The sequence below is a fragment of the Protopterus annectens genome, chromosome 1.part0 (genome assembly GCF_019279795.1).
Source record: "Protopterus annectens isolate FY-2018-M chromosome 1.part0, PAN1.0, whole genome shotgun sequence".
Classification (NCBI taxonomy): domain Eukaryota; kingdom Metazoa; phylum Chordata; order Ceratodontiformes; family Protopteridae; genus Protopterus; species Protopterus annectens.
The window spans coordinates 623,140,241-623,155,959 of record NC_056725.1 but is presented as its reverse complement, the minus strand read 5'-3'; the positions used below and the strand labels follow the sequence as shown (position 1 = coordinate 623,155,959).

General features: G+C 41.4%; 1 protein-coding gene across 1 annotated transcript in view; it reads right to left on the bottom strand.

Annotated features, from left to right (window-relative positions):
• Positions 1-6,011, bottom strand: part of BICRAL (BICRA like chromatin remodeling complex associated protein) — a 1,536,848-nt gene extending 1,530,837 nt beyond the window's left edge. Inside the window, exon 1 of the mRNA XM_044061908.1 lies at positions 5,938-6,011. The gene's annotated coding sequence lies outside the window, so the exon portion shown is untranslated. The remainder of the gene's footprint in view (positions 1-5,937) is intronic.
• Between the last annotated feature and the right edge of the window lie 9,708 nt (positions 6,012-15,719).

The following is a 15,719-nucleotide window of genomic DNA, read 5'->3' as shown; positions in this document are numbered from 1 at the left end:
TGAAAGATTCTATTGGTGGTTAGCAGATGAGAAACAAGCAGACATGTTATATAAATGTAAGGAAAAATATTTATCTGGAAATATTAAGCACTTTCAGAATGTGAGCGTACAATTCAGAAAATGTTCGCAAAAATAGTGTTGCCTCAAGTGCTAATGTGTTATTTATTCATGTTTGCTGCATTACTGGATTAAGGTGGAGAATAATATCTATATCATCGATTCATTTAATTTACTTTGTTGAATGTTTTGTTTATATTCTGGAAAATGTGGACAAAACACAAAAACACAAAAATGCTAGGCATTACATTATAAAACACCAAAAAGTGCTCCAACCTACTACAGTCAGTAAAAGAGACAAACAAGACCTCAGTTAACTAGGAAGGCTGACTTATTCTGGAGTTCCGCACTACAGTGTCAGTACTGCAGGGAAAACAAATTAACCCAACCACCTGGTGTAGGAACAGAACTCACAGCCTTTTGATCTTGTAGGACAATGCTACCTGACAGGATACAGGCTTAAGGTTAATTGTAAAATCAAGAAATTATGACTTATGGGGTTAATCACCCTACAAAAATAAAATGTGCAAGCATGACAGAAGTGCAGCTCCGATTCCTAGAACATGCAAAAACACAGGTTATCAACATGCTGTTGAGGAAGTATATGTTATTTAAGGAGAGCTTTTTTGCTTGGAAATTTACCCCCCAAATTGGAAGGCTGTTGCATTGCCTTCAGCACATTAAATACCTTTCACAGGTTTGGGCCACTCAGGGCTTCCTAGATTTAGCTTTCATTTTATTTATTTTGTTTACCAGGAAAGTCCAACTGGACAATAATTATCTTTTTTTCAGCAGAAGCCTAGGGAGAAAAGCTCCACAAAAGACATGCAGAAATGAGTAGAAACATGTAAGATTGTGCAATATATACAACATATTATAAAAAGATAAATACATTACAAAATATATTGTGTACAGTAGTGCAAGATAGGGTAAGCAACATATCAGCATCTTTTATACATTTACAGTATACAGCTCTAGTAAGCACTGAGAAAAATAGTCCATTACTTGTATGCAAATTCTAAAAACTGAAGCAGTATAGAGTAGCAGAAGCAAGAACCACACCATATTTAACCTAGATAATTTATCTATCAATATTTATCAGTTTATTGGCCAGGAAACTCAGATTTACCAAATGTATGGGGGGGGGCTTGGAAGCAAAAAAAAAAAAAAAGTACTCCTTCAGGGTGTTGTAATTCAAACAAGATATCATGTCAGGTTACACCCAATCATGAAATGGAAACTTAAACCGTAATTGTAATGCAACTACAAAGGTGATATCTCACAACCTACCGACTAAGAGTCGGACTAAATATTTACTTATGTTAACCATGCGAGTCAGCCATGACCCCTGACAAATGAGAGGCAACAACTCATTTGTCTGTTATATAAAAAAATACCACTAAGAAAAACTTACTGGAGAAATACATGAAATATTTACAGCATCAGGAAGTTTCACTACAAAATATCCAGGTTCTCTCAACTGATGTAACTGGACAAGCTATCTTGCAAGTACACATTCTATATCGCACTCTCACAATCTGAGTAATAAGGCACTTGGATACAACTGTGTAAATCTTTTGACTGCAAAAACATTACTCAGCATTTTAAACAAAAGTGCATTTGGATGAAAACACAGACTGCTGCACTGGAAACTATGGGATTAATGGAGGATTTTTTGGGTGGGCAGCAAACTGATGTACTGCTGGATGAATGATTCATTTACAGCCCCACTGACCTACTGGAAACTACTCAAATGGCTCAGTGTACCTGTACCACTAGGGGGTTGCAAAGTGTAAAACCGGGCAAACTAGATTAAGCCTCCCACTGGCACAAGAGTGTATTTATTAACAGCAGTTCTTGTATCGTTAATTCACAGGTTCATAGATTACTAGGCTAACTGCTGCCCTTATACGCCATTTTAAGCCTTGCCAATAACCCCATGTGAGAATCAAACCCTGCACCTTGTGTTTAACACCTGAACCATTATACCAGTTAGTGGTTGGGTGTGGCAGTGAAGCTGGCATAGCCAAGAGAAACCTACCAAACAAAAAGTCAAGGCAGCTTAACCACATACTTTCCACCTTCACTCAATATCAAATTACTCACTTAATTCATAGGTGGGTACTAGGCTAATGGTCATGGGGCCTTTAAAAGCCTAGCCCATAGGATTACCATGTCACCGTGCCTGGTCTCAAAGGTCCTACACCAAAATGCAATAGGTGCAGTGAATAATATATCCTAGAGATAAGGTTAAGGCTCCTGCAGCACTGTTATCAGCACATAAATATGAGGAAAATATATATTCACCTCATATGGGTAACTATTGCTCAGCCCACAGAGTTATTAAGGCTAAAATCTACCATGTGACTGTATAGTAAGCTACTTCAGATCCTTGCAGATCAACAGCCCAGTATTAACCTATGAACTTTATCTCAAGTTTCAAACCACCATTATAGAAGTTCTTGACAGCTAATGGGAACTGAAAAAATGCTTCCGGGTATTCTAACAACGCAAACCTTACTGAATTATCCAAACACCGTCCATTACCAAGAAACGAAATAAAGTGGCTGAAACAACAAAAAACGTATAAACACTAAAATTTAAACGGGAAGTGGCGAAACTGAAGTGCATTAACCCACCAGACGCGCAGTAGCAAACCCCGCTGCGAGTATTTTGACTACACTGCCCACCGTTTGATTGAAAAGTGCCTCCATAACACAAGGTAATATAATATATGCGAAACAATTTAACTGCACGATGCGATTGCTGTGAAATCAAAACTTTTTTTTTTTATTTCAGCAAAAGTCCAAAGGCAAGTACAGTTTGTCCAGTTAACAAGAAAACACATTTAGCATGTGCCTATTTCTTGAACTTAGGCTAAAAAACAGACAGACACCCACAACATCCTGATCCACTGTTTGAGCTTGAACCTAACAACCACAAGGACCTTTTTAAGCCTAGCCATTGCATCCCAAATCTCTGACAAGTTCTGATACCCTTGATAGTGTAAGCATGCGGCTGGGAGATTAACCACTTACAGGTTACCCATGTCCATTAGATAGAGAAGTGCCACTGGCACAATGTTAAAGTAACATAGGAAAGGGGTGGCAAGGTTTAAAAAACAGCCAAGTAAAGGAATGACGTTTGTCGACTGAACTGTTAAACAAAATACTTCAGTAGCAGTCTGACTGCTGCCAATACTGGTTGAACTAAAGTATTATCATGGAAGCTACTTCAGCTGACTGAAGTGCAGCAGAGCTAATAACACTACTATGACAACTTAAATTCACAACTTTTACTATACAGGAGTACTTAACATGCCAAGAACTATTCAGTGTGTTCCAGGTTTGGTTTGCTATTTACAGATATAACAAGGGGCATACACAGGACACGTGTTTTCCAGCCAAATTTCTCCAGATGCCCGAATGAATCTTCTCGGTTTGGTTTGGCCTTACCCATGCCAAGGTCGATAATTATATATTACCTCCGTGAGGATAAATTGGATTATATCACAGAGAACGGAGGACTCGTGTGGGATAAAATATGAGGAACTGCTACTTAAGATCCTCACAAATAAGCATAGCTCTCAACCCATCACTGCAAGAAATATGGACAAAGCTTAAGTTAATGGAAGGGACAATTTTTACATATTGCTTCTATAAGCTTGAGAAGTTGCTAGATTAACAGGCTTTGTTTTAACATCTAAAGGATATGAAGTCCAAAACTCAAATGCATCATTAGTGACTTCATTTCTCTACTAGTTCCCATAAAATCACAAATTTTATTAGGAACAGAGCAAACATTAGGCAGAAATCTGGACATTCTGCGAAAACCCGGGCAGTTGAGAGATATGCAAGAAAGTCTCAAGTAGCACCCCATCCCCTGCTTCCTACAGAAGTATCCTAATTCCCGCTAATGGGATTCCAATCAGGACCACAAGATCAAAATTCCGCGTCTAATTCACCAGATTACTCATAACGACATTAAGTCGGTGTTTTGACAGGCGACCCACTACTCCTACGCTTCAATCACCAAACTGTAGCGGCGATCGGTACTCTATAGCGCTACCAAATCCCAAGGGATTTGCCATATTCTTCGTGAAGACAACCGACGGCGGTGGAGATTTTAACAAACTCATACTCACATTTTTATAGAAAAGTTATCCCCGTACTCTACTTCGAACACCCATGCATGCATAAAAGCCTACAAAGTTTCACGAATCAGTGTCGCAAAAAGGTATTAATATTTGAAATACTGTATTATCCTGTATTTCTCATACTGGGTATACTGTACCCCCCAAAAAAGTCTGAAAGAGTGTACGATACTCTGGAAAAGAATTTTAGACGGTTGACCTGTCTGCAAGGTATAAAACATAGCTGCGTTTTAAATAAATATTCAGTTATACGTCCCTGGCTTTAAGTCAACTACTGGCATTACTATACTATTAAATCTTTGACAGTATACAGAATTTTACATATCAGGAATATGAGAGTTACATAGTCCCGTAGTAATATTCCCTTTATTCACGAAACTAATGAAAAACATATAAAAAATAAAATGGCGGCAGCTATTTATCAGCTGCGCAACAGCACCCACCAAAACAATGAGGCGCCATTTTAACTTAAATTACTGAATAATGAAAACTGGATTAATCGCTAACAAAAATACATAAAAACAGTTAATGCAGAGAGCACATGAATGACATTCGCAATTACCACAGAAAACGTACATATCATAAACGTTTACATTGCATTACAGTCACAATCGTGCCAAACAAGCATAAACGACAAAAATTCTGCTACAAAATAAAGAATCCAGTTATTCAAAACAAAAGAACGCATTTAGCGCAGCACACACAGGTCCAGTTGTAGCTCGTAGAAAACACGTCTTAGTACCAGCTTTTTTATTTCGCTGTTCCATTTTGCACGAAACAAATGGAGTGTATTAGCACATGAAAACCACGCGTGGCTTTACGGTAAAAAAATACAACTATCTTGCTTTTATGCAAAAAGACAACACAAACATATTTTGCTACGGCAGTCAAATAGATTGCATTTAGTAGTTCAGGTGATTTGGTAGGTGAAATAGCCTGTATCGGCTCAACACCGCCCGCCCCAATTAAAAAAACAACTATAAAAGCCACATATAATGGTGCCTATAACATTACGAATTTTATTCCCTTCAACAGCATGTAAAATAGTTCAAAAGATTGTCGGCTAAACTACAAACACGCACATATATACACACACACACACAGGAAGAATAACCCCGTGGGATCGAGCTACACACACGCTCAGACGAAAAAAAAATGCTAACACTTGACCAAACAGATTAGAAAAGCAAGCCATGAAAGAGGGAGGAGATTTGCAAAGATTATTTTTCTTTCTATTTTTTCCTTCATCTCCCTTCTTCTCTCTGGTTGTGATCTAGGGGGCGGAAAATAAAAACTAATTTTAAACCGGCTCAATCAATGAGTCACTGAAAGATTTAAAAAAAATACGTTGCATCAGCGAAAAGCAACGTCTCCGTCTGTGCTTTCTGACCTGAAACTCAATATCTGTTAAAGGAATTCGAAGTGCCTTTACTGTCCGAAACACAGCCTGAAACATAGTTAAACAGTTACTGAAATAAATAAATATTTTATTTCATTTAATGTGCATTGCTACAGCCAACACACCAAGCCAATAGCCTTCTGCTCTGAAACCTAATATCCTGTTTTGGCAACTCTTTTTAATTTGCTCCTCTTTCCTTTCTCTGTCTGTCTTGAGATAGATTTCCCCCTCTCTTTTCCCTCCCCGAAGGAAGGGAGGAAGGAGATTGTGTGTTTTTTTCCTTGAAATTTTTATCACAAAATTATAATACACTCAAAGGGAAACTCACCGTCAAGAAAAAGCAGTGCCTTGTCAACGGGGTTTCTTCGCCATCAGAGCAGGGGCTGGCAGTGAGTGTGTGAAAAAGAGCATGACTCGAAACCACAGGGAAAAATAAAGAAAACATAAAGCATAGCAGTTATACTGAAGTTAATATTTGCTTCTTTGATAACGTGTATAAATAGAACATATGAAAAGTAATTTTAATACAACTGCAGTTCTATGCTGTATTTTAATATACACTATTGAATTATCTTATATCAAAACTTTTGTTATGTTTATTTATTGAATGAAGTTGACGGTAAATTATTATTTTTTTTTATTTTTGAGTTGGCTGTAGATGTGCTAGGTACAGTACGTCTGCCATTTCAGAAAACGCATTTAAAAAGTGGAATTTACGGAGAACCCGACCATACACTTTCTTAAGTTAAATGCACCAAGTTGTGCATGTGTTTACTTTACTCTCTGGGTAAAGCGAGAGGTCAAATGAATGGAATGCATGTGTCTAGTAATCTGATTCCAAATAATCCTGCTTTATATGCAGCACTGTCTTAATGAACTTTATTCATTTTTCAAGTACGAAGGTCCTGGTTAAGAATGTTTAGGTACTTAAAATATTACTTTGTAGTGTACTTCCCAAAGATTTAGAATGCGGTGCATAAAATGGATTGGACACTTTTTTTGCATATAACTTGTTTTACCAGACTTGTCATAGTCTTCACTTATGAATTAATAATACCCAAATTATTATACACATATATTTTCGCGTTGTTATTTAACTCTGTTGTAAATATAGTTAACTCCATTTATGAATCTTAACTCAGCTGTTATTCTGGGTCATGACTGAAAGGATCTTTGGGCAGTTCACTTACCTGGTTAACAAATAAAATAAAATAAAACGTTTCCAGAATCCTTCAGTAGAGACATAGAGCTAAAGTTCTAACTTTTCAGCTGCATCCTACCAGTCCAGAGAATTGACATTGAAGTCTAATCTCCTGTCCCAAATGTTTTCTGTATTGCATTCTACACTTACTGGCACTCAGTAGTAGGCTGTTAACTCCCGACTTCCAAGCACATTAGTGCCATCCATGCCCCGGAATATACAAGATGTCACCAGTAAACTAATCCATGCCCAGATCTGCAACATTTGCCTCCACTGTATGGGTATACCTCCAGGTACAATCCACCCATTCACACAAGTCTATGTTTCTGTGCAATAGCTCCTTGGGTTTTATGAACTAGTTTGCAGATGTTTGCTGTTTTGCATGACTCTCAGATCATTACCATCTCTCCACCATAGAAAATGCCCAGTTTCAGGCCACCGGAACTCAACAGTCAACCACAGCATCGCCAAAACTTGTACCAGCTGCAACATCACCAACTTAGCTTTTGATCTCTCTCAGACATAATCTGGAGGGATATACCAAGCTTTTATTGTTTCTCTGATGTTCCAAGCAGGTTTTGCTACCAGGTACTTAATGTACTCCTTTATTTATGTATTTAACTATTTAATGTTTTATTGCATTGCACACCCAAGTGCTTGGGCAGGAGCAATAATGTCAGCCCCCTGAAAAAACTTACCACACAGTCCTTGGCCCACTGAATGTATGAGTGGCCAGAAAGTCATTCATCCTCTTCCCCCACATTTAAAAGAAAATATATGTTAGTTGTTGTGAGCAACAGCTAAGCCCCCACTCAATTACCCCTGTCCCTGAATGAATGTCAACTGTCAGTCTTAAAACACTAGACTTCCATTTTCTTAAAGGACCACTACAGGGGGAAAAAAGATGTATTGCAAACCTGTATGCACCAGATAGTAGTAGGTACTACTAATTTTATTCAGTTTGTAACCCTGACTGACCTCCTAGGGGAAGACATCCTGATGAGGGTTTGTTTTCTTCTAAAGAAAAATATTCCCCATGATACACTGTGAGTCCACTGTTTCTGAGAATACAATGCCCATAGCTGGGCTGTCATTTAAGACTTCCATTCACTTAGAATGGAAGAAGAGGAAAGAACAGCTAAGTTTGACAGGCCTCAGTAAAAGTATCATTTACTGTCACACACTCCCTTTTACTAATGTGTTTCCCTACTATGTGTTACACATTCTGTGAAAAACTCTCAGAACTGCCAGCTCATTGCTGAGATAACAGAGTTATTTAGACATTCAACCTTGATCTGCTTCAGTTCCTTCTCGAGTTACTCATCCCATATTCCTATTCACCTACTGTATTAATGTTGGTTACTGACCGTGTCCAAAAGTGTATGTTTTGAACTTCTGGGGGTCGAATAAGAAAAAAAAACTGCTTTCCTGAATTCTTCACAGAATTGAAAAGATGTGATTGAGGCATCCTTGTGTTGCAGAAATGCCCCCCTCACTACATATATTGGTTTATCCAGGCCGCAGTCACACCCAGAAGGTGGGTACAGTTTAACTACATTCCTTGGGATAGTTGTTCATTCATGTTGTTAGCATTAAATACCTTCACCACAACTCTTGTTTGTTAAAATGTGACTCTCATCTAATACCTTTGGAACACCTTTCTTTATTTTTGGGTTGAACCAACTTCAAGAGATACAAATCCCCACAAAAAGCCATAAGATATATTACCAGAAAGACGAGACTTAATTTTTATGATGACACAGTTCTAACACTTTAGACAAACTTACGCCCAAAAGCTGTTGGGTAATGAGATGGAGTCTATCCAGTATATTGCTGGAACACTTTCTATCCCCACACCTACCTAACATCTTATTCACCTGAAAAGATACCCTGTGCTCGGCTAAATTTCCCTTAGTCAGCATGGTTGCCATCTCAAATCTACTCTGAAAAGAGGCCGCTGGCCTGGGGGGGCAATTGAGTCAAGAAAGCATGCCTAAATCAATCAATTGATCAGTCAATCAACCAGTACAATGTGGCATCCTTTTAGACATTTCCATCTGCAACCATCTCTAAGACACCAGTGCTATAGACACTAGTGCTACTTTGGCAACATTTTTCATTTTACACCCCATTCAGCATCCACTGTCTATAGACATAAAGTTAAGGCACCAGTATGGACCATCCCTATTCCTTTGTAACCCTAACAAAATGTTTTACACATTCCTGGAGCCTTTTCCTCATCCAGGGTACAAACACTTTCTCCAGTAGGGCCCACATTGTGGCTTTAGTAGCTGCCACAGGTGTGATAGGTTCATAGGAGGTTACTTGGGTAACAGCCTTAGAGCCCTTGAAAGCCTAGCCATATTTATCCTGAACTGACCCAATTGTTGGTGGTTAGATGAGTGAAGTTCACAGAGGTAAGGGTCTATGGTTGTTAATACCAACTTCCTCTGTCCAGGAGGGACATGGGTGCCACCCCAGGAGTGGATTGACGGTCACCCATCCATTGATCTAGGTTGCATTTGAAGAAGGTCAAGGAGTGGTTCTATTTCATATGAATTAGAAGCTTGTTCCAGAGAAATGGCAGTCTGTGGGAGATGTATTTATTTCTCCAGTATGACCTGTTCATGTCAGAGGCTAGGTTAAGATCACTGGAGTGAGTAACCCTCCTACAGTTTAATTTACAAATGTGTAGCACTTCTATCAGGGCTGAATCAGAGGCTGCCCTATAAGCCAGACACAGGTTACCCTTTAGCAACCTGTAGGAGGCAAAATACAGTGACAGGACTTCAGTCGTTCCGCTTAAGACTTGTTTTGTGTACCCTGTAATTTCTTGGTGAGAAACCTCTGTGGTCTCAAATTGGTGCAACTGTCTGGCGAGGTATGTGCAAAAGGGAGCATTTTACTCAAGCACTGGTCTGATAAGGGCAGAGTATATAGTTTTTTATTTTTTTTATTTTACATTTGTCAACCGGGGGTGTCTGACTGGGCCAAAAGCCCTTTTACAGCAGAGGCCTGGAGAGAAAAGCTCCATATCGAAGGACAATTTCAGATACATTTATATGATTAAACAGCATCACAAATACATAAAAATATACATGTCTTTGCAGTGATATAGAGACAACCACTGGTTTCATGATATCCAGTTGTGGTCTGAAAACACAATACAATGTGTACATGGTACATTGGAATATTTTAGCAGTAGTTTGAAAGACAGCTCACTGGAGGAAAAGAAAAGAAACCTTTGTTAGTAGTATAAACAATTATACAGTTTCATGGTAATTATTTGTAATTATAACAGTGGTAGTATAGTTCATGTCTTTATTTTTAATAGTAGTATTTATTTAAACTTGATGAGGTTAGCATATGCAAGTGATGAGAGGGAATTTAGGAAGTAAGATGGGCATAGTATATGTTCCTTGTCTGATTGCTTTAGCCTGGGGAGCAGTCATGGCACAGCCAGCTTTGCTTCAGATGCTGCCTGATGAGGTTTTTAAAGGAGGCTTTAGAGGATGTGATTTGTATGCTAACTGGGAGGGTGTTCCATTTTCTTGCCACTGTAGTACTATATAGTGAGTCTCCGAAGCTGTTATTGCTGTTGGTGACTTCTAGTAATAGTTTATTTGATGATCAAAGAGGTCTTGTGGCTAAATGCTGTTGTACTAGGTTTTTGAGGACAGGACACATCCTGGGAGCAATAGATGGAGTGACAGAGACAGATCTGATTATTATTTAGTAGGTCGGGCAGTTCAAGCCAGAGGAACTGGTGCAGAGCAGTACAGTGATGGGTTCTATATGGGTAATTTGCAGCAAAGTGGGCAATTCTGTTGTAACATGCTTCCATTTTGCTTAGGTCAGTTTTACTGAGATTTGTTATAATAGGAGCTGCATAAAGTAGGGTGGATAGAAATTGGGAGTGAGCAATGGCAGATCTTGTATTGTTAGTGAGAAATGGTTTAATGCAGTAGTTAAGTTGAGATGAGTTTCAAATTTTAGGTATAGATGCGATGGCTTTACATATAAGATGTGCGACATAGTAGGATTTCCTTACTACTGTGGATATGTGGTGGTCAAAGTTCAGATTTCTATCAACCTGAGTACCCAGATCACATATCACTGGGTGTACACTTATGGGGGTGCTGTCTATAATGTTATTAGCAGGGCTGTCAGCTTTCCCAAAGGGAATAATAATGCATTTTTTTTTGCATTTAGTTCTAATCCGTGGCTTTGGCATCAATCATTTGTCTGCATTAACCATGCCTGCAATATATTAACATTGTTTTGTAACTCAGTGATTGCTCCCAATTTGCAGTTGTCAGTGAACTTGGTCAGCCACAGACCATCCAAGTTTGCCTGGATTTCTGAGAAATAAATTCTGAACAGTAAGAGGCTAAGCACAGAACCTTGTGGTACACCACTGGTGACTGGTCTTTTGCTAGAGGTGAAGTAACCCTCTTTGACAGTATGTGTCCTCTCAGTGAGCCACTTGGCTATCCATTTGATAATATAGGGGTTAATTCCCAATTAGGGGAGTTCCTCTATAATATCTGAGTGGGGGATTGTGTCAAATGCCTTGGCTAGTTTCGCTTGTCCAGTCAGGATAAAATAGACGAGTCTTTGTGGGTTATGTTCAAGCAGCTTTATTATGTACAAACATATCAGGATTGAGGCTTAATAACTTTAACTTAAGTAAACTTATAAACAGACTAGCTATTACACTCATACATGCACACTCTCTCTGGCTGTACTCTCAAAATGGTACTGAAGCTAGGACATGCATACTATTTATATGCACATACTGACCTTGAAATGCTTCTTAAAGGTATAACACACACGCACTATTCTACATCCTCCCTCTGAGAAATGAGACATACAATATTGGCAACATTAATTGACATGCAATTGATACAAATAAATCTGAAATTGTTAATCTTCTTCCTATTCATCACTGATGGTCTCGGAACCGAGTCGGCCTAATACCAAGCTCGCGTACACCAAAAACTCTCGAGCTAAGCTGCTACCCACAATGCCCTTCTCCCAGTTACCCCAGATCTCATTTGCCACACAGCCATATAGCAGTGTTTCACCGAGCTCTCCAGCTAAGTGTTGTATTTTTTCAAAATTTTCAGTATTTTGTACGTTTTTTCTCTTAAAAACTCTTCTATACCTACTTATCTTAACCAGCTCTACCCACGGGTATCTTCTTTTTATCATTGTTGGTAATGCCTTTCTTTACCCTTGTGGTGTTCTCAATACCATTGTTGGTATTTTCTTCTTTTCCTTCTCTATCCCTTCTTGGATTGTTGAAGTGTTTTTCTCTGAGTATGTCTGAAAAGAAAGGGACTTCGGGGTTTACGCATTGCACTTCTTGTAATGGTAAACTCCCCAATAGCGACCTGCATGAGGAATGTGTATATTTTCTGGGGGTTCCACACTTATCTGTGAAACCTCCCTGTCAGATTTGTGTCAGTTTCAGTCAGTGGATGCTGAATGAAAGAAGAAATAAACATATTTTGAAAGGCCTGCTTCCTTCTCCTTTTTCTGAGGCTCTGTCTGCGTCAGAGGTCTCACCCCTCCATCTAAGGACAAAAAAAGTCCTCATTCTGACCCTTCTTCACCGGCCGGTGATAAGGGCAAGCCTCATAAGCACAAGGCCCATAAGTCTTCCACCAAGCACAATATCGCCTCCTCGGTTCCGACCACCTCGGCTCCGAGTTCTGCTCCAGTGGTCTCTACTGACATTGTGATGACTTCCACATTGGCGCCACCCTTGGCAGCGACTGTTACGGTTCCGACTGGGATTTCGGCTCCAGCATTGTTGCCTGCCATTAGCTTGGCACCGACGTCTCCCATCTCTGTTCAGAGATCGGTACCAATGACTTCTTTGGAGCCAATAATGACTTCCACTCCAGCTATTCTTTCAGCTCTGAGCCCTTTCTCGGCACTGATAGTCCCACTTTTACCTGTTTTGAAGCTGGAATCCTCACTGCTGACTTTTACTGCACCACGGACCCAGTACTCCCCATCTTTGGATCTGTTTTCAGGACAAGCCTTTAGCCCCTTTTTGGACCGACCTGACTCCCCCTCAGGAGTGTCGGTAAGGTTCACCAGGAGTCTATCTGAATTGGATGTGGTGCACCTGTTTGATCAGCTGCTGACAGCTAGATGGATTACAAATTTTCCTAAAACCCATCCCACTCCGGGTTTTGGGTCCATTGTTCATGTGACTCCCACATATTCTCCTCCCTTGGACCCTTCGGTTCCAAGGCCCATAGCTCTGACGTCTGTGGGAGGATTCCTCTTCTTGGTGCCGACAGTGACCTTCTCTGAGGCTCCAAGGCCCCTTTGGGTTTTGGTTCCTTCGGAACCACCCCTTCCTCAATCTCATGCTTGGGGGGGTGGAACCCCCGGCTCCAGGTATGGTTCCAGTTGTTTCATTGGTTCCATATTCGGACCCGGGGGTGACTCCTTCCCCGGTTTTACTTGAGGCTTCGTCCCCGGCAGCAGGGTGTGACCCCAGTTCCAAGATTGTCTTCCTCGGTTCCGGGCTCCCATTCCTCTTCGGGCAGGCCTGCCTTCCGGGTGATGGAGAGGCTGCTTGTTTCCGGAAGCACTCCTCCTACGTTGGACATTTCCCCTGCTCCTTCTGAGCTGCAGCTATCACAGGCCACCCCCCCCCCCCCAGGACACCGAGAGCGCAAGCCTCAGGAAACCCCTGCACAGGGTAATCTCCTTTATGAGTCTTCTTCAGATGCTACCACTGGAGAACCACCTCAGAAATCGACGTGTAAGAGGAAACACATGGACTCCCCAGCGGGGTCCCTCACTTAGGATACGGACTATGATGATGGGGAAGGGTCCCCACGGTCATCCCCTGATGACGTCTCCTTTGGAGATATCCTGGAAATTTTGAGGCAGAGGGGTGACTGGAAGCCCTCCAATCCTTCCTCGGAGGAATCCGTATTCCTGCAGGCCTTCCACTCTCGGCCCTCTACTTCTTGGGTGACCCCCCCCACCGATGAGTTAGTCAAGCTCATCGTGCAGCAGGCGTGGAAGAACCCTGATACCATTGAGGCCATTGCCTAAAGACCAGACAAGATACTCTCCCCTCCACAGGAACAGCCCCATTGGTCTAGAGGCTTACCAGTAGACGCTATGGTAGTGGCAACTGCCACAAAAAAGGACCTTGCGGAGGAAAGTCCTTCTGTCCATCTGCCCAACAGAGAGTCTCAGGTAGTGGACAGATTAGGGAAGCGAGTTTTTGTTTCAGCGACCTTTGCTGTCAGGTCTCTGAATTACTTGGCACATTTTACGAGGCTCCAAAGAGACCTCATCTCTGAACTCTTTTGAACCCTCGTGGGTCACGTTTTGGATGGGGCATGTGATAAAGTTGCTTCCCAGCTTGCTACCCTAGAGTCACTGTCCAACTCGTCCATGAGGTTGCTGTCCCACACAACTGAAGGGGCAGCTAGAGCTGCGGGTGCAGGTGTAGTTATGAGACACCATGCCTGGATGCGCATTTGTGACCTTGCAGACTCCTTCAAGTCTTCCTTCTTGAATGCCCCTATCGAACCATCTGCTCTGTTTGGTTCTAAAGTGAAGGACACATTAGCCAGGTGCAATCAGGACAGAAAAACCTTGTCTGCCATTGGCCTACGTTTTTCCATACCTCGGTGCTCTCTCTTTCTCCAGGAACCAGAGGAGTGGAAAGATATGGCATAAAAAATCTCAAGGTCCTTTCCATAGTGCACGTGGTGAGGATTCTCCCAGAGGCAGAGGGGGTTCCAATAATGGAAGACACCCCTTTCAGGGCGGAGGGGGTCCCCAAAATCAGGACTCCAGGGGTTCTTTCTCCGGACGACCTTATCAGCGCTCCTGAAGCGCTACCCAATTGCTTTCCTCTGGAAGCAGTCAGGGCTCATTTTTCTCTGCACCAAGCTGCGTGGCACTCTATTACCAACGATTAGTGGGTGCAGAGAATAATTTCCAGAGGTTATTATATCTCTCTAATCTCTTATCCAAGACCTCCAAAATGCCTCCCCGATGTTCCACCCAGTCAAAGGGAAGAGGCAGCTTCAGAAATAAGAAAACTGTGTCTAAAACGAGTCATCCAACAAGTCCCCCCAGACCAGTGCGGATCTGGTTTTTACTCAAGATTCTTTTTGGTGCCAAAAAAGACCAGGGACTGGAGACCCATTTTGGATCTCAGCCAACTAAACAAATCAGTAGTTCAGACCAAATTCCGCATGGTCACAATACAATTCATGCTCACATTTCTTTGGGAGGGTGTGTGGATGTGCTCGATAGATCTCCAGGATGCGTATTGCCACATCAAAATGGACAAGTGCTCCAGGAGTCTCCTTCACTCCCGGCTGAGAGCCAATCATTACCAATTCAGAGCCCTGCCATTCGGTCTCTTGACGGCCCCCAAAGTGTTCATGAAATGCCTAGCAGTGGTAACAGCTCATCTGAGACTTCAGGGATTCCAGGTGTTTCCATATCTAGACAATTGGCTCCTCCCTGCCCCCACCAAGCGCTTACTGGTCAGGGCCCTCCGCTACACTCTAGCACTGGTGGAGTTCCTAGGCATCACAATACACTGGGAAAAATCCAACTTTCATCCCACCCAACAATTGGAATTTATAGGAGCAGTATTCAATACTCAAACAAGCCAAGTCTGTCTTCCACCTCACAGACTTCAGAGATTAAGGTTACAAGTACAAGTGATACTCTGTCAAAGGAAGGTGTCTGCAAGGGAAGTTCTACAGGCTCTGGGGTCTATGGCAGCAGCCATCCCAATTGTTCCCCTAGCAAAATTGCATATGAGACTACTACAATGGCTCCTTTTGTCCGAGTGGATATTCAGTCTCCATCCTCTGAACTCACAGATCCTCATCACCAATTCCTGC